A 25,354-nucleotide genomic window follows, 5' to 3' on the forward strand; every position below is an offset into this window, starting at 1 on the left:
TAAGCATTACTTTACTAGCATGTGAGATAAGTGCAATTGTGTGGTAGTTTGAGCATTCTTTGGCATTGCCTTTCTTTGGGATTGAAATGAAAATTGACCTTTTCCAGTCCTGTGGCCACTGCTGAGTTTTCCAAATTTGCTGGCATATTGAGTATAGCACTTTCACAGCATCATCTTTCAGGATTTGAAAGAGCTCAACTGGAATTCCATCACCTCCACTAGCTTTGTTCATAGTGATGCTTTCTAAGGCACATTTGACTTCACATTCCAGGATGTCTGGCTCTAGGTCAGTGATCACACCATCGTGATTATCTTGGTTGTGAAGATCTTTCTTGTACAGTTCTTCTGTGTATTCTTGCCACCTCTTCTTAATATCTGCTGCTGCTGTTAGGTCCATACCATTTCTGTCCTTTATCGAGCCCATCTTTACATGAAATGTTCCCTTGGTATCTCTAATTTTCTTGAGATCTGTAGTCTTTCCCATTCTGTTTTCCTCTATTTCTTTGCATTGATTGCTGAGGAAGGCTTTCTTATCTCTCCTTACTATTCTTTGGAACTCTGCATTTAGATGCTTATATCTTTCCTTTTCTCCTTTGGTTTTCACGTCTCTTCTTCTCAGAGCTATTTGTAAGACCTCTTCAGAGAGCCATTTTGATTTTTTGCATTTCTTTTCCATGGGGATGGTGTTGATCCCTGTCTCCTGTATGATGTCACGAACCTCCGTCCATAGTTCATCAAGCACTCTGTCTATCAGATATAGTCCCTTGAATCTATTTCTCACTTCCACTGTATAATCATAAGGGATTTTATTTAGGTCATACCTGAATGGTCTAGTGGTTTTCCTTACTTTCTTCAATTTAAGTCTGAATTTGACAATAAGGAGTTCATGATCTGAGCCACAGTCAGCTCCTGGTCTTGTTTTTGCTGACTGTATAGAGCTTCTCCATCTTTGGCTGCAAAGAATATAATCAATCTGATTTCGGTGTTGACCATCTGGTGATGTCCTGTGTTGTTGGAAGAGGGTGTTTGCTATGACCAGTGCATTCTCTTTGCAAAACTCTATTAGCCTTTGCCCTACTTCATTCCATACTCCAAGGCCATATTTGCCTGTTACTCCAGGTGTTTCTTGTCTTCCTACTTTTGCATTCCAGTCCCCTATAATGCAAAGGACATCTTTTTTGGGTGTTAGTTCTAAAAGGTCTTGTAGGTCTTCATAGAACCGTTCAACTTCAGCTTCAGCATTACTGGTTGGGGCATAGGCTTGGATTACCGTGATATTGAATGGTTTGCCTTGAAAATGAACAGAGATCATTCTGTCATTTTTGAGATTGCATCCAAGTACTGCATTTCAGACTCTTTTGTTGACCATGATGGCTACTCCATTTCTTCTGAGGGATTCCTGCCCACAGTAGTAGATATGATGGTCATCTGAGTTAAATTCACCCATTCCAGTCCATTTTAGTTCGCTGATCCCTAGAATGTCAACGTTCACTCTTGCCATCTCCTGTTTGACCACTTCCAATTTGCCTTGATTCATGGACCTGACATTCCAGGTTCCTATGCAATATTGCTCTTTACAGCATCGGACCTTGCTTCTATCACCAGTCACACCCACAACTGGGTATTGTTTTTGCTTTGGTTCCATCCCTTCATTCTTTCTGGAGTTATATCTCCACTTATCTCCAGCAGCATATTGGGCACCTACTGACCTGGGGAGTTCCTCCTTCAGTATCCTATCATTTTGCCTTTTCATACTGTTCATGGGGTTCTCAAGGCAAGAATACTGAAGTGGTTCGCCATTTCCTTCTCCAGTGGACCACATTCTGTCAGACCTTTCCACCATGACCCTCCCATCTTGGGTGGCCCCACATGGCATAGCTTAGTTTCATTGAGTTAGACAAGGCTGTGGCTCATGTGATCAGATTGGCTAGTTTTCTGTGATTATGGTTTCAGTGTGTCTGCCCTCTGATGCCCTCTCGCAACACCTACCTTCTTACTTGGGTTTCTCTTACCTTGGATGGGGGGTATGTCCTCACGGGCACCCCTCCTCACCTTGAACGTGGAGTAGCTCCTCTTGGCCCTCCTGCACCCGTGTGGTGTCTTAGGTTAGGGCTTTTCGCAAAGCTCTAGTCAGTCCTTTGTTCTGTGAGCAGGCCTGACAGTGTCTTAGGTTAGGCCTTTTCACGTTGTAGCTATCCCACAGTCTGGTGTGCTATCTCAAGTTAGTTCCCTCACATTGCCCTCGGGGCATTCAGGCCTGGTCCTTACTCTAAGCAATGCAGCCCCCGCCTCCCTGCCCAGCCCCCGCTTGCTAGTGGCGGATGCGGGCGTCTGTGCTGCTTCTCCACTGGGAGTTACCACTGGGCACATAATCTGTGGGTTTTAATTATTTATTTTTCCTCCTGGTTATATTGTCCTATAGGGTTCCAAGGCTTGCCACAGACTCGCCAGTGAGAGTGTTTCCTGGTGTTTGGAAACTTCTCTCTTTTTTAAGACTCCCTTCCTGGGACGAATCTCCATCCCTACCTCTTTTGTCTCTCTTTTTATCTTTTATGTTTTTTCCTACCTCCTTTCAAAGACTATGGGCTGCTTTTCTGGGTGCCTGATGTCCTCTGCCAACATTCAGAAGTTGTTTTATGGAATTTACTCAGCGTTCAAATGTTCTTTTGATGAATTTGTGGGGGAGAAAGTGGTCTCCCCATCCTATTCCTCCACCATCTTAGGACCACCCCTGACCAGTAATTCTAATAACTATGTGACTAACCTCCATCTGAGATGTCTGACAGTCATCTGAAATTTAATATGTTCAAACCAAGCAGTTGTGCCCTGGGTCCAACCTCAATAGGCTCATAAACGCTGATTGATCATTTGTCAGAGATTTTGCGTTAACTTTACATTGGTAGCTTGAAATTGACTATCATGGAAACATTTACAATAGAAACTTTCTATTGCTATAAATCACTGCCTTCCAGCTGGTTGTTAAATATTTACCAATATCACACTTTTCCAAACATGCTTGCTTTGTTCCTTAACCATACCTCTTCTCTTACTCACACATCCTATCAATTCCCAAACCTCTGATTATTTCATTCTCCAAAGTCCAATTTAAATTCACTTCCTCCCATGCTCAACTAATATTTGACAAGGAAACTAAAACTATCCAATGGAGAAAAGATATTTTCTTCAATTAATGGTGCTGGGAAAATTGGACATTCATATTGAAAAAATGAAACTGGACCCCTGTTCTACAAAAAACCCTGTTCTACTCACAAAAATTAACTCCATATGGATTAAAGACTTAAATATGAGACATGACACCATAAAACTCCTAGAAGAAAACATGGAGAAAGAGCTTCTTGACATTGGTCTTCACAATGATTTTTATTAGATGTGATTTCTAAAGTACAAAATAACAAAAGCAAAAATAAGTCAGTAGGATTCCATGAAATTAAAAAGCTTTGGCACAGCAAGAGAAATAGTTAGCAGAATGAAAAGATAACCTACAGAATGGGAGAAAATATTTGCAAACCACATATCTGATAAGGGATAAATATTCAACATATATAAGGAACACATACAATTCAATAGTGATAGGAATGAATCATAAAATATTAAAATCCAATTTTTAAAATAGGCCAAGGACCTGAATAGACATTTTCCAATGATCAACAGGTACATGAGAAGGTGCTTAGTATCACTAATTATCAGGGAAAGGCAAGTCAAAAACACAATGAGCATGGCTATCATCAACGAGGCAAGAGATAACAAGTGTTGATGATGTACATCCACTATAGAAAACAGTACAGAAGTTCCTCAAAATAAAACTACCACATGATCCAGGTATCCCTCTTCTGGGTATGTATGCAAACGAAATGAAACAACTGTCTGGAAGAGTTATCTGCATCCTCATGATTATTACAGCATTATCTACCATAGTCAAAACATTGAAACAACCTTTCCAGTGGATTGATGGATAACATGGTGTAAATGTACAATAGAATGTTCAGTTCAGTTCAGTTGCTCAGTCGTGTCTGACTCTTTGCAACTCCATGAATTGCAATATGCAATCCCTGTCCATCACCAACTCCTGGAGTCCACTCAAACTCATGTCCATCGAGTCGGTGATGCCATCCAGCCATCTCATCCTCTGTCGTCCCCTTCTCCTCCTGCCCCCAATCCCTCCCAGCATCGGAGTCTTTTCCAGTGGGTCAGGTCTTCGCATGAGGTGGCCAAAGTACTGGAGTTTCAGCTTTAGCATCATTCCTTCCAAAGAAATCCCAGGGCTGGTCTTCAGAATGTACTGGTTGGATCTCCTTGCAGTCCAAGGGACTCTCAAGAGTCTTCTCCAACGCCACAGTTCAAAAGCATCAATTCTTTGGCACTCAGCTTTCTTCACAGTCCAACTCTCACATCCATACATGACCACAGGAAAAACCATAGCCTTGACTAGATGGACCTTTGTTGTTAATCTTACCACTTACAACAACATGGAAGGATGTTGAGGGCATTATGTTAAGTGAAGTACTTCAGACGTAAAAAGACAAACACTGTATGATCTCACTAATATATTGGGGAGCGGGGGGAACCTGAACTCACAGAAAGAGAACAGATTGGTGGTTGCCAGAGTTAGGAACTAGGGGAAACAGGTGAACAGATTCAAAAGCTAAAAACAGAAAAAGAGGGATTCACCTCCTCCAGCAATGACACTGAGCTAGCTTCTCCACCCCTGTCACTCCCCTTTACCCTTAACCCCACGCCTCTTGGTTTCCACCCCTATCACTCCCCTTCATCCTTAACCCCAACCTCTGGCTTCCACCCCTGTCACTCCCCTTCACCCTAACCCCATGCCTCTGGAAGATTCTGACTTGGTTAATGGCTCAGGGTAAAATACCCTTATTTTATAATATGTGTTTCTCAGGAGTCTAGTGAGTAGATATTACACTGTGGGTTTCTAGAGGGGCCCTTGAGCCCGTGTCTGAGACATCATGGTAACCTCAGTGGCTATGGTTGAACTTGGCACATCATATATACTCAAAGGGTTGTGGTTTTGGTTATTGCCACAGAGTAAGTTTGCAGTTCTTTTACACTGATCATTTAACCCCAACCAAATTATTAACATCACTTGTTATTTCTCGTCTTCATTCACCCTATTATATTTGTTACATTTTACTCAAACCAGGACTCGTGATGCACCCCATGGCCACCTCCCACCATCCCCATCTTTGTGTATGCTCTTCCCTGTCCCCCTGGAATGTCTTTACCCATCTCCCTCAAGGTTTTACTCAGATGCCCTTTCTTCTGTGGCGCTTTTTTCTCTCCTTATTCTTTCAATTCTGCCACTCTAAGTAATCTGATCTCTCCACAGCATGTCTCCAAATTTGTCCACTAATTCCTAAAATTCCATGAAAAGGGGAAACTGAACTAATCCACTGTGGTTGACTGGACTGCACGGGGGAATGCCAGAGTTCATGAAGGATATTCTGAGAGTCTTGCCAAAGTCACTCCCTTGTCCAGACCAAACAGGAGTGTGAGTGATGGATAGAGATTTCGGATGTGGGGTATAATGAAGGGGAGGAGGGCAAGGCTGGCAGGACTTGAGTTCTGTCTATTTAAAGCGGCTGCCCATTTGGCAGCCCTCCTTGGAGGGGAGAAGGCCATCTGTGCTCTCATCCATATCAAAAAGACTGTTAACACCCTCCGGGCCAGGTCTGTTAGCCTTCCTCATAAAACCATGTTTGGAGAGATATCTCTGGGGAGGGAATTTGGGGTTGAAACTGGAAGAAAGCAAGCCTGAAACTTAATTGGGAAGTAAGAGATATATCAAGGGGGAAAAGGCAACAATTTTGAAGTGGAAAATATCTCGTGAGGAGTAAAAATAGTAGCTTTTAGGTGCATATGAGGCAGCTGGGCTGCTGACCCTCTCATCAGTTGACTTCCTGTGCCCCCCTGGGACTGTCCTCTGAAGCCTGATTGTTGTCTTCAGTGCTTCTAACCAACTGGTATCACTATTTTGGCCATGGATTCTGACATTGCAGGAAGACAGATAGCTTAGCAAAGAGTTAAAGAAGCTTTGTTTTGAAAAAGCTGATTTACCAATCATTTATCAAGAATTTGTTGGGTATCTGCTAAGAACAGATACCAAGTATCTGTCAAGAGTATATGCTAAGAGTATCTACCAAGAACAGTGACAGGTGCTAGGAGAGGGAGAGATACAAAAATAAACATGTGATTCAAATTTTGTTTTGTTTTGTTTTCCCCCTTTGGTGCTTTGGATAAAGTGAATGGTTTTCATCTGGGAGACAATATAAAGAATAAAGTGATTGCTTATGCTAAAAATGATTCTGCTGCTGCTGCTGCTGCTGCTAAGTCGCTTCAGTCATGTCCAACTCTGTGCAACTCCATAGATGGCAGCCCACCAGGCTCCGCCATCCCTGGGATTCTCCAGGCAAGAGCACTGGAGTGGGTTGCCATTTCCTTCTCCAATGCATGAAAGTGAAAAATGAAAGTGAAGTAGCTCAGTTGTGTCTGACTCTTCACGACCCCACGGACTGCAGCCTACCAGGCTCCTCTGTCCATGGGTTCCTCCAGGCAAGAGTACCGGAGTGGGGTGCCATTGCCTTCTCTGAAAAATGATTCTACCTAGTGATTTTTTTTTTTCTGGCCTCACTGTGAGGCATGTGGGATCTTAGTTCCCAAGCCAGGGATTGAACTCATGCCCCCTGCACTGGGAGGATGGAGGCTTACCCAAGGACCACCAGGGAAGTCCCTACCTTGTGACTGTTGACTCTCAGAGCTCACTCCTCTTCTTCATTTCAATTTAGTACACTTTTAGTAAACCCATACCCTGTGCTAAATACTTTGATGGACCCGAGGAATATATATTTGAATAAAATATCATCTATTTTTTTCTTTAAGAAGCTCACTGCCTAGTGCTGGAGGAAGATTCATAAACTTTTAATATTATCCCCAGATAAATTATAATTAATGGAGGTACAAAGTGCAATGGAGACATGTAAGAAAAAGTTGAAGGAGGCATTATGGAGGACTTAGAACAGTTTGCTGCTATTTTTTTTTTCTTTCAGTCATATGCTTTTTCATCACAAACTACTTGCTAGGTCCTGGCATCGCTGATCCAGAGAGTTAAGTTAGACAAAATTTTCCAGTAGGAAGAGAACACTACCTGTGACAATTTGGCTTTTCCACGGAGCCTCAAGGGTCCTCTCAACACACCAGCCCAGGAAGCCATTCATAGCCATTGCCATTTGCACAGGACAGACCTATTTTTCACCTCAGCCTCCCTCCTGAAATGATGTTCTGCTCCTCCATTCCTTTAATTCTTATGGGTCTAAAATTCCTGTTTTTGTGCCCTAACATTCCCTGATGAAAGATTATTTCAGGTTTTGTAATTTTAAATTGTGAACTTATCTTCATCCATGGAAATTCTCCACAGCCTGGCTTGGGAATGTGCCATTCTAAAAAGGTTTCCAATTTGCTTTAGTCAGGCACACTGAAGATATTAGCATTTTGGGACTAACTTTTGTGTTAATCTCCTAGCTTGAGGGTTCCCAGACTAAATAATTTTCATCCTGTTTCAAACCTCAAACTACTTATGGAAAGACCTACAACTTTCTTTTTTTTTTTTTCTTTGACCTACAACTTTCAAAGTCAGAAGAGAGGTTTTTTCCTATTCAGGTAGACAAAACCATTTATCCTTTCTAGCAGCTTGATATTTTTTCTAGACCATCCTTTCAAGTGTTCTTGCTTTACTGGGTCGGGAGCTTAGGGTGGTGATCTTATTTTCATTTCTATCTCTTGGTATCAGAGCTTCACACTCTCTGTTCACATGGATGCTAAGACCCCAGACTTATGGTTACTGGGACTAGAAACCCTCCTCCCTCCTGGACAGCCTCAGTGTTATTTTGTATTTATAGCTTTAGTTTTTAATATCTTATTATTTGAAGACACTATAGAATTCCTTTTTTTTCCCCCTTGAGAGCTCAACCATGCATTTTAAAGATTTTTGGTTACATTTTACCCAGAATTTCTAGGTTTAGACATGGTAGGAGAATGTTCAAGTTGTTTACTGCCCAAAAAGAGAAACCATCCAGCAAACCCTTAATCAGATCAGATCAGTCGCTCAGTCGTGTCCTTTTCCTTGCGACCCCATGAATCGCAGCACGCCAGGCCTCCCTGTCCATCACCAACTCCCGGAGTTCACCCAGACTCACGTCCATCGAGTCAGTGATGCCATCCAGCCATCTCATTCTCTGTCGTCCCCTTCTCCTCCTGCCCCCAGTCCCTCCCAGCATCAGAGTCTTTTCCAATGAGTCAACTCTTCGTATGAGGTGGCCAAAGTACTGGAGTTTCAGCTTTAGCATCATTCCTTCTGAAGAAATCCCAGGGCTGATCTCCTTTAGAATTGGACTGGTTGGATCTCTTTGCAGTCCAAGGGACTCTCAAGAGTCTTCTCCAACACCACAGTTCAAAAGCATCAATTCTTTGGCACTCAGCCTTCTTCACAGTCCAACTCTCACATCCATACATGACCACAGGAAAAATCATAGCCTTGACTAGACGGACCTTTGTTGGCAAAGTAATGTCTCTGCTTTTGAATATGCTATCTAGGTTGGTCATAACTTTCCTTCCAAGGAGTAAGCGTCTTTTAATTTCATGGCTGCAGTCACCATCTGCAGTGATTTTGGAGCCCCCAAAAATAAAGTCTGACACTGTTTCCACTGTTTCCCCATCTATTTCCCATGAAGTGATGGGACCAGATGCCATGATCTTCGTTTTCTGAATGTTGAGCTTTAAGCCAACTTTTAACTCCCCACTTTCACTTTCATCAAGAGGCTTTTGAGTTCCTCTTCACTTTCTGCCATAAGGGTGGTGTCATCTGCATATCTGAGGTTATTGATATTTCTCCCGGCAATCTTGATTCCAGTTTGTGTTTCTTCCAGTCCAGCATTTCTCATGATGTACTCTGCATATAAGTTAAATAAGCAGGGTGACAATATACAGCCTTGACGTACTCCTTAATACCTAACATCATTCCAGCCATCCTTAGCATCCATAGACACACATGAAAACAGAGTGGGGCCTGTGACAATGTCTGATTATTTTGGCCTCTATAGGTTCTAGATATAGAAGGCTGTGTCCTGCCTTCTACTCCTTATGGCAGAAACAAATAATATATTAATAGTTCAGGCATGAATCAAATCAACAATTTTTAGTGTACAAATATGGTCACATTTCTTTATTTTTTCTAGAATAACTTTAAATCCAACTGCCTTTGATGAACGAGTCTAATGTCTCTCTGTTAAGGCTTCACTCTCTCCAGAAAATTATTCAAGAACTCCTAGGAATTATTCACTACAAAGGGAGTCAGTCCTCTTTAAGACCCAGACAGAGAACTACCCAGTCCCTCAGCGCAGCTATTGTCAGTCTTTGACACATGGTGTCGCTGTTGAGCAGGAGTCCTGCTGTGTCCAGGGTTGGTTGGTTACTGCTTCCTCGCTGGTACCCTCATTTGGACAGCAAGGTTACAGTACAACTCTTTTAGTTCATTCCCAGATTTTCAGCAACTGTTTCCTAAAGTTGCGACCGAGTAGTTGGGCCTGAGGGCCTTTTTGCCTCAGCCAACTGCTGTGCCCCATGGCTCATCTCACTCATTCTTGCCCTCCTGTTTTGTAACAGTGCTTATACTGTGTATATTTTCCTCAAGGACATTAGTTAAGCTCCCATTCTTTTCACTTCTCCCTTATACTAAAAAAACAAATTTTATTAGTATGGTGATTTACAATTTCATAGTTTACCAATATTCAAAACTCACCTTATACAGGTAATACTGAGACCCAGAAAAAAAAAAAAAAAGTGACTTTCCCAAGAGAATTATACCAATTAATGGAAAAACTGGAGCACAACTGTTCTCTGTACAAATAGCATATCTTTCAGACACTAACTCTTGCCACACAGTAAGCAGTTTGAGGTAAAAATCAAGCAACTCCTGTATATCTTCAAAAATCTTTTCTTATTTAAGTATGCATGCTAAGTTGCTACACTCAGTGACTCTATGGACTGTAGCCCACCAGGCTCCTCAGTCCATGGGATTCTCCAGGCAAGAATACTGGCGTGGGTTGCCACACCCTCCTCCAGGGAGTCTTCTCAACCTAGGGATCAAAACCTCTGCCGCCCCTGCACTGCAGGTGGATTCTTTACTGCTGAGCTACCAGGGAAGCCTCGTTTGTGTAGTTCCCTTCACTAACTGTCTGTTCTTGATTGCCGTTAGTGCAGGAGTTGCAAAGTGAAAGTGAAAGTCACTCGGTCATGTCCAACTCTTTGCGACCCCATGACCTATACAGTCCATGAAACTGTCTAGGCCAGAATACTGGAGTGGGTAGCCTTTCTTTTCTCCAGGGCATCTTCCCAACCCAGGGATCGAACCCAGGTCTCCTGCATTGCAGGTGGATTCTTTACCAGCTGAGCCACCAGGGAAGCCACAATACTAATGTTTCTCAAAGTGCGGTCCTTAGACTAATAGGATCAACATCACCAGGGAACTTGTCAGAAAAACAGATTCCGAGATCTCATCCAGACATGCTGAGACCAAAACTCTGGGTGTGGGGACCAACAGTCTGTTTTCACTACCTTAAAGGAAACCCTGTCATACAACACATATAGCCTTTTATCTGTTAGATACTCTGATACAGTGCTTGACCAAGCACCTAAGATTTTGAAGGTCTTAAAAAATGTTTGCAATTTGAAAAACAAAGTTTAATCTCCAAGTCACAGAAAGAAAATACCCAACTGTAAATCAAATTTAACAAATAGGTCACTTTCTACAACACAAAACAGTATGTCAGTCAACTAAACCTGAATTCTTAAAACTACTTATATGTTCAATTAGGAATGTAGGTGTCTTTTAATACGATATGTGTATCTTCAAAATAGGTGCATACTTTGCTCTTGTTTTGTTGTTTAATTCTTGAATGTAGAGATTCAATTTCTCATATGGCATCTTTGTAGATGAACATTAAATATGCAGGAGAGACATCATGAATTTCCAGACATGTGTTCAGATGACCACAAATATTGGCATAATTAAAGGAAAAATAAAATTACTATGCTGCAGTGAACTCCCACTGAAATGGCTTCTTTAAATTATTGCAGATAAATGAAATGAGAAAAAAAAGAAAAACCCAAACTGTGTAGCCCTAAAAGTTTTGTGTGGGAGGGTATCATGCTTGATTTCTATTTTCTTCTTCTCTCTGCTCTTTTACCTGTATATTCTCTAATGTAATGACATGAGATGTTTAAGTAACATGAGGTAGAAAAAAAGGAATATTTATTGATTGCTTACCATATATCAGCTTTTGTTGCATGCGTGCTCAGTCATGTCCAACTCTGCAACCTCATGAACTGTAGCCCACCAGGCTCCTCTGTCCATGGGATTTCCTAGGCAAGAGTACTGGAGTGGGTTGCCATTTCTTCCTCCGGGGGATCTTTTCAACCCTGGGATGGAACCTGCATCTCCTGTATCTCCTACATTGTAGGTGGATTCTCTAGCACTGAGCCATGGGGGAAGCCCATATATCAACTACTATATGCCTATTACATAACAAATGATTGAGAGAATTCACTGAATGCAATACTAAATTCAGTATTCACATTAAAGAAGAAGGCATTGACTATCGTTTCTTTTTACAAATGGGAAATCTGAAGTTTCAGTTTAGTTTAGTCACTCAGTCGTGTCCGACTCTGCGACCCCATGAATTACAGCACACCCGGTCTCCCTGTCCATCACCAACTCCCGGAGTTCACTCAAACTCACGTCCATCGAGTCAGTGATGCCATTCAGCAATCTCATCCTCTGTCGTCCCCTTCGCCTGCTGCCCCCAATCCCTCCCAGCATCAGTCTTTTCCAATGAGTCAATTCTTTGCATGAGGTGGCCAAAGTATTAGCGTTTCAGCTTTAGCATCATTCCTTCCAAACAACACCCAGAACTGATCTCAGGATGGACTGGTTAGATAGGAAGTTTAAATTACGTTCTAAGGCTGTGCAACCATAAATGTGGATCCAGGATTTAAATATCTTTGAGACACTAGACATTCATGACTTTTCCACCTAGCATGCTACCTCTCTGAGGAGTAGTGTTAATAGTGAATATCAACTCTGGACAATTTTTACTATACAAGACATATGGGTGCCATTTATTATTGTTTCAGGATCTGAAAATTTGTGAAGTAACTAAGCCTTTCTATGCCAGTATATGTAGGCATATGTACAAAATAATTATTCTTTATGAGAAGTCCATATTTGCTATATTTGAATTGGACTTCAAAAGTCGACATTTAGGGGGAAAGTTTGTTATAATAAAGTCTATTTTGAGACTTTATTACTCCCCATTCTCTTATAAGACTTTAAACACAGCAAGTTCCATCAATCTGTTTTGTACTGGTTGCTTAGAGGCAGTCTGGCTACATCATGATTTGTCAGCTCTACAGAGTCATCTCCTAAAAATAGTACTATTGCTTGGTTATAAGGTTGTAAGAGAATAGCCCATAGCTACTATGGACAGACAATATGGTGTTCTTCTTACTGGGACCAGGGCAAGTGTAATATGAAAGGCTTAGCTCTCAAACACTCCTTTCGTCCAAGACTCTACTCTGATTCCTAAAAGACATATCTCATTGAATGTTCAGAGCTCCCCCACCTGCTAGCTCTCTGTCATCAATAGTTTAAGAAAGAAGTCTAATTAAGGAATGGAGATTCAACTCATATAATTTGCTCAGCAGTAAGCTCACCCAGCAAACAAGGATCTCATTTATTTTAGTCCCAATGAGATTGCAGATGAACATCTATTCGTATGACAAAATGTTCTTGACATTGAGAAGTGGAAAAAACACTATTAAAAAGTTTACATAATATTTGATCATTAAAAATTATGTTTATTCATCAATCCAGAGCAGGGGTCCCCAGCTTCTGGAATCTAATGCCTTATGATCTGAGGTGGGGCTTATGTAATAATAATAGAAATAAAGTCCACAATGAATGTAAAGTGCTGGAATCATCTGGAAGCCTCCCCACTCCCCTCCCCAACAACCCTGGTCCATGGAAAAATTGTCTTCTATGAAACCAGACCTGGATGCCAAATGGTTGGGGACCTTTGATCTAAGGATTCACATAAATATGTAGTAGAGAAGCACTGTTCAATAGAAATATGAGTCACATATGTAATTTAAAATTTTCTAGAATCACATTTAAAAAGTAAAAAAAAATAAGTAAAATGAATTGTAATGACATTTTAACTGTCCTAAAATATATTCATTTTACATGTATATATTTAAGTAATTATATATTTTATATACACATATAACCATCTAGCAAATGTATATTTAAATATATTAATTTAACATATTAATATATTTTAACAATACATTAATCTATATAACAAAATATAGTAATAATGATATATTTATTTAACCAATAAAATATATGTGTGAAATCAATATAAAATTATATACAGGTAAATAGATATTACATTTTTTTTCATAGTCTTTGAAGTCTGCTATTTTACTCTTTTAACCCATCTCAGTTTGGACACTAAATTTGGGGTGGGGAAATATTTGATGTGTTTTGATTTCATACACTTTATAAAAATAGATTCATATACTAAGTTATTCCATATAACAAGTCATACACAAAAGTTTTCCAATAAGTGAATTGTGAATGTCAATTTTAAACTTAAATTAATTAAAATTAAAATAAAGTTCAGGAAGTAGTTCCTCTTTTATACTAGACTCATTTCAAGTGCTCAGTGGCCTCATGTGGCTAGTGGCTGGTATGGTTGTGATATTTTCTCATGAAGTCTCAAATTGCATGATCACTTCCAGACTCAGAGGATGATCTTCCTATTCTGATACCTGGACAGTTGAGGCTGCACTTATGTTTCATAATGAAGAAGAGATGAGATTAGACCTGGGAGTCAAACTCATAATCTCGGTCCTCATCAACCAATGTACTAAAGGTGAAAAAACATTTTTATAAATATATGAAGCAGTGGCTAGATTCCAGAAGTTTTCTTGCTGGAATTAGGGGAGAAATCACCTGATTTATCATTAAGGAGAAACCATGGAAACAATTTTACTAATTGTATACTAATTATTTTTGCTTAAGAAATCAAGTGGAAACCTAGTGATATCTTCTTCAGACTGGAAACATGAATTCAGTGGGAAATAAAATGTATCAGAGGTCTGAGATGCTCCATCATAGTCCCAGAGAAATCCATTCATCATTGAGGTCACATGACTCTAAGAGTAATAGAATTTATGTTGCAGAGTGATACAATGAGAGTAGGATATGGAAATCACTGAATCTTGAGAGCAGAAGTGCAGCTTTACCCCTGAAGGAAATTGCCTCAACAACTGGACAGACAGTTTCCATTAGACAAGTTAAATTGAGAGGGATCAAGACAAGTTAAGTCAAGAAGAGGAAATAGGCTTTTCAGGGATCAGAATCAGTGACCCTTCACTGAAAGTACAGGACACCCAAATGCCCAAGGGAGGAACCCTGGGGACCATTCAGGGAAGGGAGTGGGTCTTGAAAGGAGCCCAGAAAGGGAGCTACAGATTTTTTGGAAAAACAGACAGGGTGAGAGTGGTGTCAGTTCAGGAGTTCTGGATCAGGGAGGGGGCAGTCATTTGGGGCCAGAAAGTTGAAGGCACAATTTTGCCCTGGGTCAACCACAAAACTGTCCTAAACTTAAAAGCCAGCTTTTCAGCAGCTCCCATCTCCCCAGAGGCCAGTGTCTGCAGCCATCACACTGTGAAGGCATCTCTTTCAGTTCTTCTCCCACTCAATCCTGTTCCTCAGGTTTAATCTCAAGTCGCTTGCTTTTGTCCTGCCGTCTTACACACAGATTCTCTCCTTTGATCTTTCAACATTATCTGACTTTTAATTTCTTCTCAAAACTGTCTCTGGATTCCACATTTTGAGGTTGTGTTTTTCCTCACCCAGAATCGTTTTAGGATAAAGCATTTAATCCATTGGGTAGTATATGCACAAATCCTGGAATCTATGAGCATTTTAGAGATTACCTGCCCCCTACCCTGGCTAAATATTTTAGTCCTGGAAAAAATACTTATGGCTCCGAATAATATAAGAAGACTGAAAAATTGAAAGTAATAAGTGCACAGGGAGCTCAGCTCAGTGCTCTGTGATGACTTAGAAGAGTGGATAGGGAAGGTGGATGGGGATGGAGGATGGGAGGGAGGCCCAACAGGGAGGAGAAATATGTATATATATATATATATATATATATATATATATATATACACACACATAACTGCTTTACATTCTTGTACAACAAAAAAACCCACAATACTGTAAATAAATTATATTTCAATGAAATAAATATATTTTTAAAATGAAATTTACAAATATAACACTATGTCAATTGTGTTGTCAAATGTAGTATTTATACCAATTTCAATACCTTGGAATATAATTTTGGAAGTTGGAATTTCTTACTCTAAAATATTCCCTAAGCATACACGATGATAGTTGACAGACCATCAGTTCAGCTCAGTCACTCAGTCATGTCCGACTCTTTGTGATCCCATGTATTGCAGCACGCCAGGCCTCCCTGTCCATCACCAACTCCCGGAGTTCACCCAAACTCAAGTCCATCGAGACAGTGATGCCATTCAGCCATCTCATTCTCTGTCATCCCCTTCTCCTCCCGTCTCCAATCCCTCCCAGAATCAGGGTCTTTCCCAATGAGTCAACTCTTCACATGAGGTGGCCAAAGTATTGGAGTTTCAGTTTTAGCATCAGTTCTTCCAGTGAACACCCAGGACTCATCTCCTTTAGGATGGATTGGTTGGATCTCCTTGCAGTTCAAGGGACTCTCAAGAGTCTTCTCCAACACCACAGTTCAAAAGCATCAATTCTTCGATGCTCAGCTTTCTTCACAGTCCAACTCTCACATCCATACACGACCACTGGAAAAACAATAGTCTTGACTAGACGGACCTTTGTTGGCAAAGTAATGTCTCTGCTTTTGAATATGCTATCTAGGTTGGTCAAAACTTTCCTTCCAAGGAGTAGCATCTTTTAATTTCATGGCTACAATCACCATCAGCAGTGATTTTGGAGCCCCCAAAAAAGTCTGACACTGTTTCCACTGTTTCCCCATCTTTTTGCCATGAAGTGATGGGACTGGATGCCATGATCTTTTTTTTCTGAATGTTGAGCTTTAAGCCAACTTTTTCACTCTCCTCTTTTACTTTCATCAAGAGGCTTTTTAGTTGCTCTTCACTTTCTGCCATAAGGGTGGTATCATCTGCATGTCTGAGGTTATTGATATTTCTCCCGGCAATCTTGATTCCAGCTTGTGCTTCTTCCAGTCCAGTATTTCTCATGATGTGCTCTACATATAAGTTAAATAAGCAGGGTGACAACATACAGCCTTGATGTACTCCTTTTCCTATTTGGAACCAGTCTGTTGTTCCATGTCCAGTTCTAACTGTTGCTTCCTGACCTGCATACAGGTTTCTCAAGAGGCAGGTCAGGTAGTCTGGTATTCCCATCTCTTGAAGAATTTTCCACAGTTTATTGTGATCCACACAGTCAAAGGCTTTGGCATAGTCAATAAAGCAGAAATAGAGGTTTTTCTGGAACTTTCTTGCTTTTTCGATGATCCAGAGGATGTTGGCAATTTGATCTCTGGTTCCTCTGCCTTTTCTAAAACCAGCTTGAACATCTGGAAGTTCACGGTTCACATACTACTGAAACCTGGCTTGAAGAATTTTGAGCATTACTTCATTAGCGTGTGAGATGAGTGCAATTGTGTGGTAGTTTGAGCATTCTTTGGCATTCCCTTCTTTGGGATTGGAATGAAAACTGACCTTTTCCAGTCCTGTGGCCACTGCTGAGTTTTCCAAATTTGCTGGCACTTTGAGTGTAGCACTTTCACAGCATCATCTTTCAGGATTTGAAATAGCTCAACTGGAATTCCATCAACTCCACTAGCTTTGTTCGTAGTGATGCTTTCTAAGGCCCACTTGACTTCACATTCCAGGATGTCTGGCTCTAGGTTAATCACACCATCATGATTAACTTGGTCATGAAGATCTTTTGTGTACAGTTCTTCTGTGTATTCTTGCCACCTCTTCTTAGTATCTTCTGCTTCTGTTAGGTCCATACCATTTCTGTCCTTTATTGAGCCCATCTTTGCATGAAATGTTCCCTAGGTATCTCTAATTTTCTTGAAGAGATCTCTAGTCTTTCCCATTCTGTTGTTTTCCTCTATTTCTTTGCATTGTTGGTTGAGGAAGGCTTTCTTATCTCTCCTTGCTATTCTTTGGAACTCTGCATTCAGATGCTTATACTTTCCTTTTCTCCTTTGTTTTTCACTTCTCTTCTTTTCAGAGCTATTTGTAAGGCCTCCCCAGACAGCCATTTTGCTTTTTTTCATTTCTTTTCCATGGGGATGGTGTTGATCCCTGTCTCCTGTACGATGTCACGAACCTCCATCCATAGTTCATCAGGTACTCTATCATATCCAGTCCCTTGAATCTATTTCTAACTTCCACTGTATAATCATAAGGGATTTGATTTAGGTCATACCTGAATGTTCTAGTGGTTTTCCCTACTTTCTTCAATTTAAGTCTGAATTTGGCAATAAGGAGTTCATGATCTGAGCCACAGTCAGCTCCTGGTCTTGTTTTTGCTGACTGTATACAGCTTCTCCATCTTTGGCTACAAAGAATATAATCTATCTGATTTCAGAGTTGACCATCTGGTGATGTCCATGTGTAGAGTCTTCTCTTGTGTTGTTGGAAGAGGGTGTTTGCTATGACCAGTGCGTTCTCTTGGCAAAACTCTATCAGCCTTTGCCCTGCTTCATTCTGTACTCCAAGGCCAAATTTGCCTGTTACTCCAGGTGTTTCTTGACTTCCTACTTTTGCATTCCAGTCTCCTGACAGACCATAGTCAACCACAAATCAAATGCTATCTGTAGCAAAATGGTTTAAAAGGTAAAATTATAAGCATCCTTTCAAAAACTGTTTGCCTGAAAATTGTATTTGGTGTGGGATGGGGGTTTGTTTTGATATGTTTTATTTGAACTGTGGTGTTGGAGAAGACTCTTGAGAGTCCTATGGACTTCAAGGAGATCCAACCAGTCCATTCTAAAGGAGATCAGTCCTGGGTATTCTTTGGAAGGAATGATACTAAAGCTGAAACTCCAGTACTTTGGCCACCTCATGTGAAGAGTTAACTCATTGGAAAAGACTCTGATGCTGGGAGGGATTGGGGACAGGAGGAAAAGGGGACAACAGAGGATGAGATGGCTGGATGGCATCACCGACTCAATGGACATGAGTTTGAGTCAACTCCAGGAGTTGGTGATGGACAGGGAGGCCTGGCATGCTGCAATTCTTGGGGTCGCAAAGAGTCAGACATGACTGAACGACTGAACTGAACTGAATTGATATGATGCAGAGTGAAAGAACTCAACATCTATCAAGGCCTTGAAATGATCTTGCAAATCCCTCTCCAACCAGCCCATTCCTGGCCTTTCCTGTTCCTGGATAAGGCGAGTCCATATAGCAGGTAGTACGATGTGTCCATGGGGTCACAAAGAGTTGGATGCAACTGAGCAACTGAACTGACTAATGACGTGTCAGAAAGTCTGTGAAATTCACATCCTGGACACATTAATTTCTAGCAGTGAGAAAGCTGACAACTTCTTTAGCCTCTCAGACCTTCCATTTATGTGAATATTCAGAGATTTCTGGGAGAATTACATAAAATGACAATTGGGCTCAATATCTAGTAGGTCAGTAGGACAGTCTAGAAAGAGAAAAGATGGATTAAATTCCTTTGTCCTACAGGCGAACAGAAACAGAGGGATAAAATTGAATTCATGAACAAGGACTTAACTTAGGAGTTAAAAACTACAGGCTTCAGAACTGCAAACCTTACAAAATTCAGCATTATTTACTGGGAGAAAGAGAGACTTAAGATAATAGTGCTAAGTGGCTTTTGTGGTCATTGCATCATGGTTCCCATGACTCATTCCCTTCCCTGTAGGATAATTATGCTTTCTCACCCATTGTCATGAAACTTGTTGAGCTACCCTAGAGGCTGAAGGCTCTTGGCCACCGGGTCAACTTGGTCACCTGGCTTGTTTTAGCCAATGCAGTGCAAATGCCACATGCAGATAATAGCTTTAAGGGCAGTGGAATGATATGGCTCTGCCTCTTAGCCTTTTCCCTTGTCCACAATAATGATGTAGTGTCCCAGGGAAGGGCTGCTGTTCTTGATTAGTTCCTGGTATGAGAAAGCACATGGAGCAAAGCCACAGCCAACAGCCATGGTGGAGCTGCTAACATGGGACTGTGGGAGAAATAAACATGTGTTGTTACAAGTCACTGAGATTTGGGACTTGTTTGTCACCACAGGAAAGCTGATTAATATAGGAATTTAAGAGGTAGACACCCCCAAGTGAGAGCATTATTCTCCTTGATCTTTTATGGATTAATTTGAAAAAGATGATTTTTGCATTAACCAGCAGTAAAGAAAACCAGCAGGTTCCACTCTTCCCAGAACAATGCTGTGCATACTTTATGGTAATTAGCACTTTAACAGAATTAGTACATTAACGTTAAGGTAGAATCCCTGAACCACCCATGTCACACACCACACGGTCCACATGAAGAGTTTAGGAGTGGAGTCACAGAGATATTTGAGCACCAGTGAAGTTACTGATTTGTCCCTAATGACATCTTCTGGGATTTACCGACGTAGGCATTTTACATTTTTTAGTTATAAGTGTGAACTATTCTTTCTTGCCAATTTTGCTAGTGTTAGGAATACTTCGAAAGGTTCTTTCTGTACTTAGAAAATCAGCATTAATTAAATCAACTCATTTCCTAAGTGCTTAATATAGCACACTACTTTTTCCTTTGTAGTGTGAATCTGTTGTTTTCTTCTCTGAGTTCTAGATAAATAAAAGTACCTTGACTCAGAAGAACATAACCTTTCATTAATTAAAGCAGTGTTGGGGGAGTGTGTAATTTCCTCAGTTCTGTCGCGGCAGCAAAAATTTGAAGTGATGGATGCAGCACCATCTCAATGGACATGAGTTTGAGTCAACTCCAGGAGTTGATGATGGTCAGGGAGGCTTGGTGTGCTGCAGTCCATGGGGTCACAAGGAGTCGGACACGACTGAGCGACTGAACTGAGCTGAACAGACAGACCATTGTTACAGCTCCGTGTTACAGCTCAGTTTTATTTAGAAAGCAAAGGAAAATACATCCTCTAGGCATGAGGCTGGCTGGACCCAAAAGACATGAAGAGAAGAGATGCCTCCTCCCCTCTCCCCCCACTCAATTTTGGCTCCTCTTTTTATATGTTTTTTCTCCTCCCCCTGAGCCTACCCTATGTAAATTGGGCTAGCCAGGAGGGCTGTTTATTTTACCTGAGGTCTTCACTCCGGTCCTTGGACCTTCCTTTGTTCTATCTTCACGGTCTTTTCCCTTCTTTGTCTTTTAGCTACCACCATTTTAAACTCCTTTTTCTTATTCTAACTACCTAACAGTAGCAACTACTAAGATTTTTTGGAGTAAACTTTTAAAATACTAAATATAAAAATAGTGTTACACACAAAAATGCTTTCCTGGTGGCTCAGTGGTAAAGAAACTGCCTGCATTGCAGGAGACCCAGGTTCAATCCCTGGGTTGCGATGATCCCCTGAAGAAAGGAATGGCTCCCCACTCCTGTACTCTTGCCTGGAGAATTCCATGGACAGAGGAGCCTGGCAGCCTATAGTCCATGGGATCACAAAGAATTAGAAACGACTGAGAGACTTTCACTCATAGACAAAAATAACCCCAAAGCTCTGGGATCTACCCAAAATGTAAAGAAATAAGATACAAAATACCTTCCAAAAATGTCTAATGTCTAGGGGTTGGAAGATGGGTGAGAAATTAAACTAAATCTTAAGTGTATTCTTCTGAATTCAATCCATTCCATAAGCTATTTGCACATTTCATGGTTGATTTGTTTTGCATTGTAGCTTTGGGATTTAAATGCAATGTCAACTCTTTAAAAAGATATTAAATTTTTAAAAATTATCTACAAATAAACATTAGACTTGATTAATTTATTTTAAAGATATGACCCAGAAAAAATCTATTTCTGCTTTATTGACTATGCCAAAGCCTTTGACTGTATAGATCACAATAAACTGTGGAAAATTCTTCAGGAGATGGGAATACCAGACCACCTGACCTGCCTCTTGAGAAACCTGTATGCAGTTCAGGAAGCAACAGTTAGAACTGGACATGGAACAACAGACTGGTTCCAAAAAGGAAAAGGAGTATTTCAAGGTTGTATACTGTCACCCTGCTTATTTAACTTATATGCAGAGTACGTCATGAGAAACGCTGGGCTGAAAGAAACACAAGCTGGAATCAAGATTGCTGGGAGAAATATCAGTAACCTCAGATATGCAGATGACACCACCCTTATGGCAGAGTGAAATAGAAGAGTGAAAAAGTTGGCTTAAAGCTCAACATTCAGAAAACTAAGATCATGGCATCTAGTCCCATCATTTTATGGGAAATAGATGGGGAAACAGTGGAAACAGTGGCTGACTTTATTTTGGGGGGCTCCAAAATCACTGCAGATGGTGATTGCAACCATGAAATTAAAAGATGCTTACTCCTTGGAAGGAAAGTTATGACCAACCTGTCAGGGAATGTTTAAGGAATCCTATATGTTATTTTCTGTTTCTCAAAGGCCCGCTGTTCCTTATCAGTTCCTGGAAAACAGGAACAAGCAGAGCTGCACGTAGTTCTCAGGACTGAGGCCGTGAGGTGGAACGCATACATGGATTCCTTTCAGTAACTTTTTAACTTTTTTGTAAAACTACTTAGTCATGTTCCTATTTCCAATACATGGATTGTCTTCTGGCCCTGTGATGATTGTTATTCCCCTAGTTACTGTTGTTATGGACCTATGACTATTGTTACTCCCTTAGTTGCTGTTGTTATGTGTCTGGTTTCGGTGTTTTTTACTCAACTTTATTTTTCAGCCTAAAACTTCCTTGTATAACAATATATAAACACACGCTGCCATGAATAAAGCACACTTGTTCTACTAGAGACTTTCATCCCCCATGTCCTTCTTTTCGTCGACTCCTGTCCCCAGTTTCCGGTCTGTCAAGAAGACCATAACACCAACCTAGACAAGCATATTAAAATGCAGAGACATTACTTTGCCAACAAAGGTCCATCTAGTCAAGGCTATGGTTTTTCCAGTAGTCATGTATGGATGTGAGAGCTGGACTGTAAAGAAAGCTGAGTGCCTAAGAATTGATGCTTTTGAACTGTGGTGTTGGAGAAGACTCTTGAGAGTCCCTTGGACTGCAAGGAGATCCAACCAGTCCATTCTGAAGGAGATCAGTCTTGGGTGTTCATTAGTAGGACTGATTTTGAAGCTGAAACTCCAATACTTCGGCCACCTGACGCAAAGAGCTAACTCATTGAAAAAGACCCTGATGCTGGGAAAGATTGAGGGCAGGAGGAGAATGGGATGACAGTTGATAAGATGGTTGTATGGCATCACTGACTCAATGGACATGAGTTTGGGTGGACTCCGGGAGTTGGTGATGGACAGGGAGGCCTGGCGTGCTGCGGTCATGGGGTCGCAAAGAGTCTGACACGACTGAGCTACTGAACTGAACTGATAATTAAATAACCCACTTAATTCAACCCATGTTTACTGAAACTCTTCCATGTCGAAGCTGAGCTTCTGAGCACAAGAACTTTAGAGCATATAGGATCTACTAATATCCTGTAAAGCATATCTAAATTACACAATTAGAATGATGCTTTTAAGTATAACTTTCTGTGATGATGAAAGTGTTCTACATCTATGCTGTCCAATATAGAAGCCACAAGCTTCTGATCATTTGAAATAATGCTCAAGTGAAAGAAAAGTTGAATTTTGCACATTATTTAATTTTAATTCATGCAAATTTAATAGCTACACCTGTCTATTGGTTTCCATCTGGACAGCAAAGAACTAGAAAATGGGTAAAACTGACATAAGCGACAAAAGAGGTTATAAACATTATGTTTGCTAGAATGTTTTAGAAAAAAAAAAACACTACTGACAGGTCAGGGGAATCAGGAAAGCATTTGTGCAAGTGACTTCTGGGAAGAGTTATAAAGATGTGTAGTATTGGTTTATATATAAATGTGTGTGTGCATACACACACACACATACACATTATAAAAGAATCAGGGGAAGAATTTTGCAGGGAGAGGGACTCAAGTGAATAAAACAATGTGTGGAAACTATTTGGAAACTGGTAAGGCCAGCTTGGTTTTGGCATAAAAGTATGTACAATAGTAATATGAAATTATTCTGAGTAGATTTTTTTTATGTTATTTTGTATATCTTGATTACCATTCTGAAAAGGTGGTATTTACCTTGGTAATAACTTTTGCATCTTTTCTGGAGGACCAAATTAATGTTACCAGAGATGACAATCTGATGGCAGTAATTAAGAATTGTGGAGGGACAGGAAAACTAAAACTTGTATTAGCAGACTCATACAAGTATCACTGGCAAGATAGTGAAATATGTAATAAGAATGATGGAAATGGAAATTTTGAGATGGTTTGGAAGTTTCTGTGTTTGGAGGCATGTGAATAGAAACTGGTACCTATCATTTTGCTTTGGAGATTTGTGATGATAGCATAGCATGCAGTAACACCTTTCACCATCAAAGGGAGAAGGGATTTTGGCACCTGGGAATAAGATGGAGGGAACTGCAACCTGATAACAGCTTTACGAAGCTTTCAAAGAGAAAGAAAAGAGGACTTCAGTTTCCACTGGTCACCAAAGCATCTGAGAATTTAGAGAAGGGGCAAAAGTAATAGAACTGCCCAGTGACTGCTTGAGCCCCCTTAGGAAGCCCTCCTTAGAGAACCATCCAGTTGAAAATATTTAAGAATTTCTCTTGAGAGTCCTTCTTTGACTCATGTGTTACGGAGAAATGTGTTATTTAATCTCCAGGTATTTGGGGATTTTCCAGCTATCTTTCTGTTTTTGATTTCTAGTTTTATTGTAGAGCAGACATTATGTGATTTCAATTCTTTTAAACTTGTTGAATTACATTTTATGGCCCAGAAGGTGAATATATACGGTGGATGTCCCATGTGAGCTTGAGAATAATGTTTAATATACTGTTGTTGGATGAAGTAACTTGTAGTTGCCAATTAATGTCCTGCTGATCAATGGTGCTTCGAGTTCAGTTGTACCCTTACTGATTTTCTGCCTGCTGGATCTGTCCATTTCTGATAGACAGGTGTCAAAATCTCCCTCCAAGAATAACAGTGGGCTCATTTATTTATTTTCATAGTTCTGTAAGCTTTTGCCTCATGTATTTCAATGTTCTATTGTTTAGGTGCATGCACATTAAAGATGGTTATGTCTTCTTGGACTACTGACCCCTTTATTACATACATACACAGTGCCCCTCTGTATCCTTAACTTACCTTATTCTAAAGTCTGCTCTTTCCAAAATCAATATGGTTACTCCCACTTTCATTTGATTAGCGTTACCACAGCATACCTTTCTCCATCCCTTTCCTTTTAATGTACATATGTCTATAGTTAAAGTGGGGTAATTGTAGACAACCTATAGTTGAGTCTTGTTTTTTGATTCATTCTAATAATCTGTCTTTTAATTGGTTAGAACACAGACTTTTAAAGTGACTATACTGTGTGATTCCATTTTTTTTTGTCCTTTCTTAGCACATCAGTTATATTTCTTTTTAAACTTTTTTTTTAGTATTTTCCCTAGAGGACACTATATATTTAAAATAATTCAAGTCTGTTTTCATATAACACTCTATTACTTCATAGGTGAAAGTGTATTAGTCACTCAGTTGTGTCTGACTCTTTGTGACCCCCTGGACTGTTGCCCACCAGGCTCTTCTGTTCATGAAATTCTCCAGGCAAGAATACTGGAGTGGGAGGCCATTCTCTTCTCCAGGGGATCTACTCAACCCAGAAATAGAACCTGGGTCTTCTGCATTGTAGGAAGATTCTTTACCATCTGAAATACCAGAGAAGCACTTGATGGGCAGTACTTTAATAATAGCAAAAGAGATCCTAATTCCTCCCTCAATCTTTTGGTGAACTTGTATCCCTGTGAACATCAGCAATACTTCTCAGTGTCCCCATCTTTAGTGTGACCACATAGCTAGAGGGAGCTGAAATTAAATATTTCCCTTCCTCCAGACAGGCTGTTCTTAGTCACTCGGTAATGTCTGA

This window comes from Bos indicus, chromosome 9 (assembly GCF_029378745.1).
Source record: "Bos indicus isolate NIAB-ARS_2022 breed Sahiwal x Tharparkar chromosome 9, NIAB-ARS_B.indTharparkar_mat_pri_1.0, whole genome shotgun sequence".
Classification (NCBI taxonomy): Eukaryota; Metazoa; Chordata; class Mammalia; order Artiodactyla; family Bovidae; genus Bos; species Bos indicus.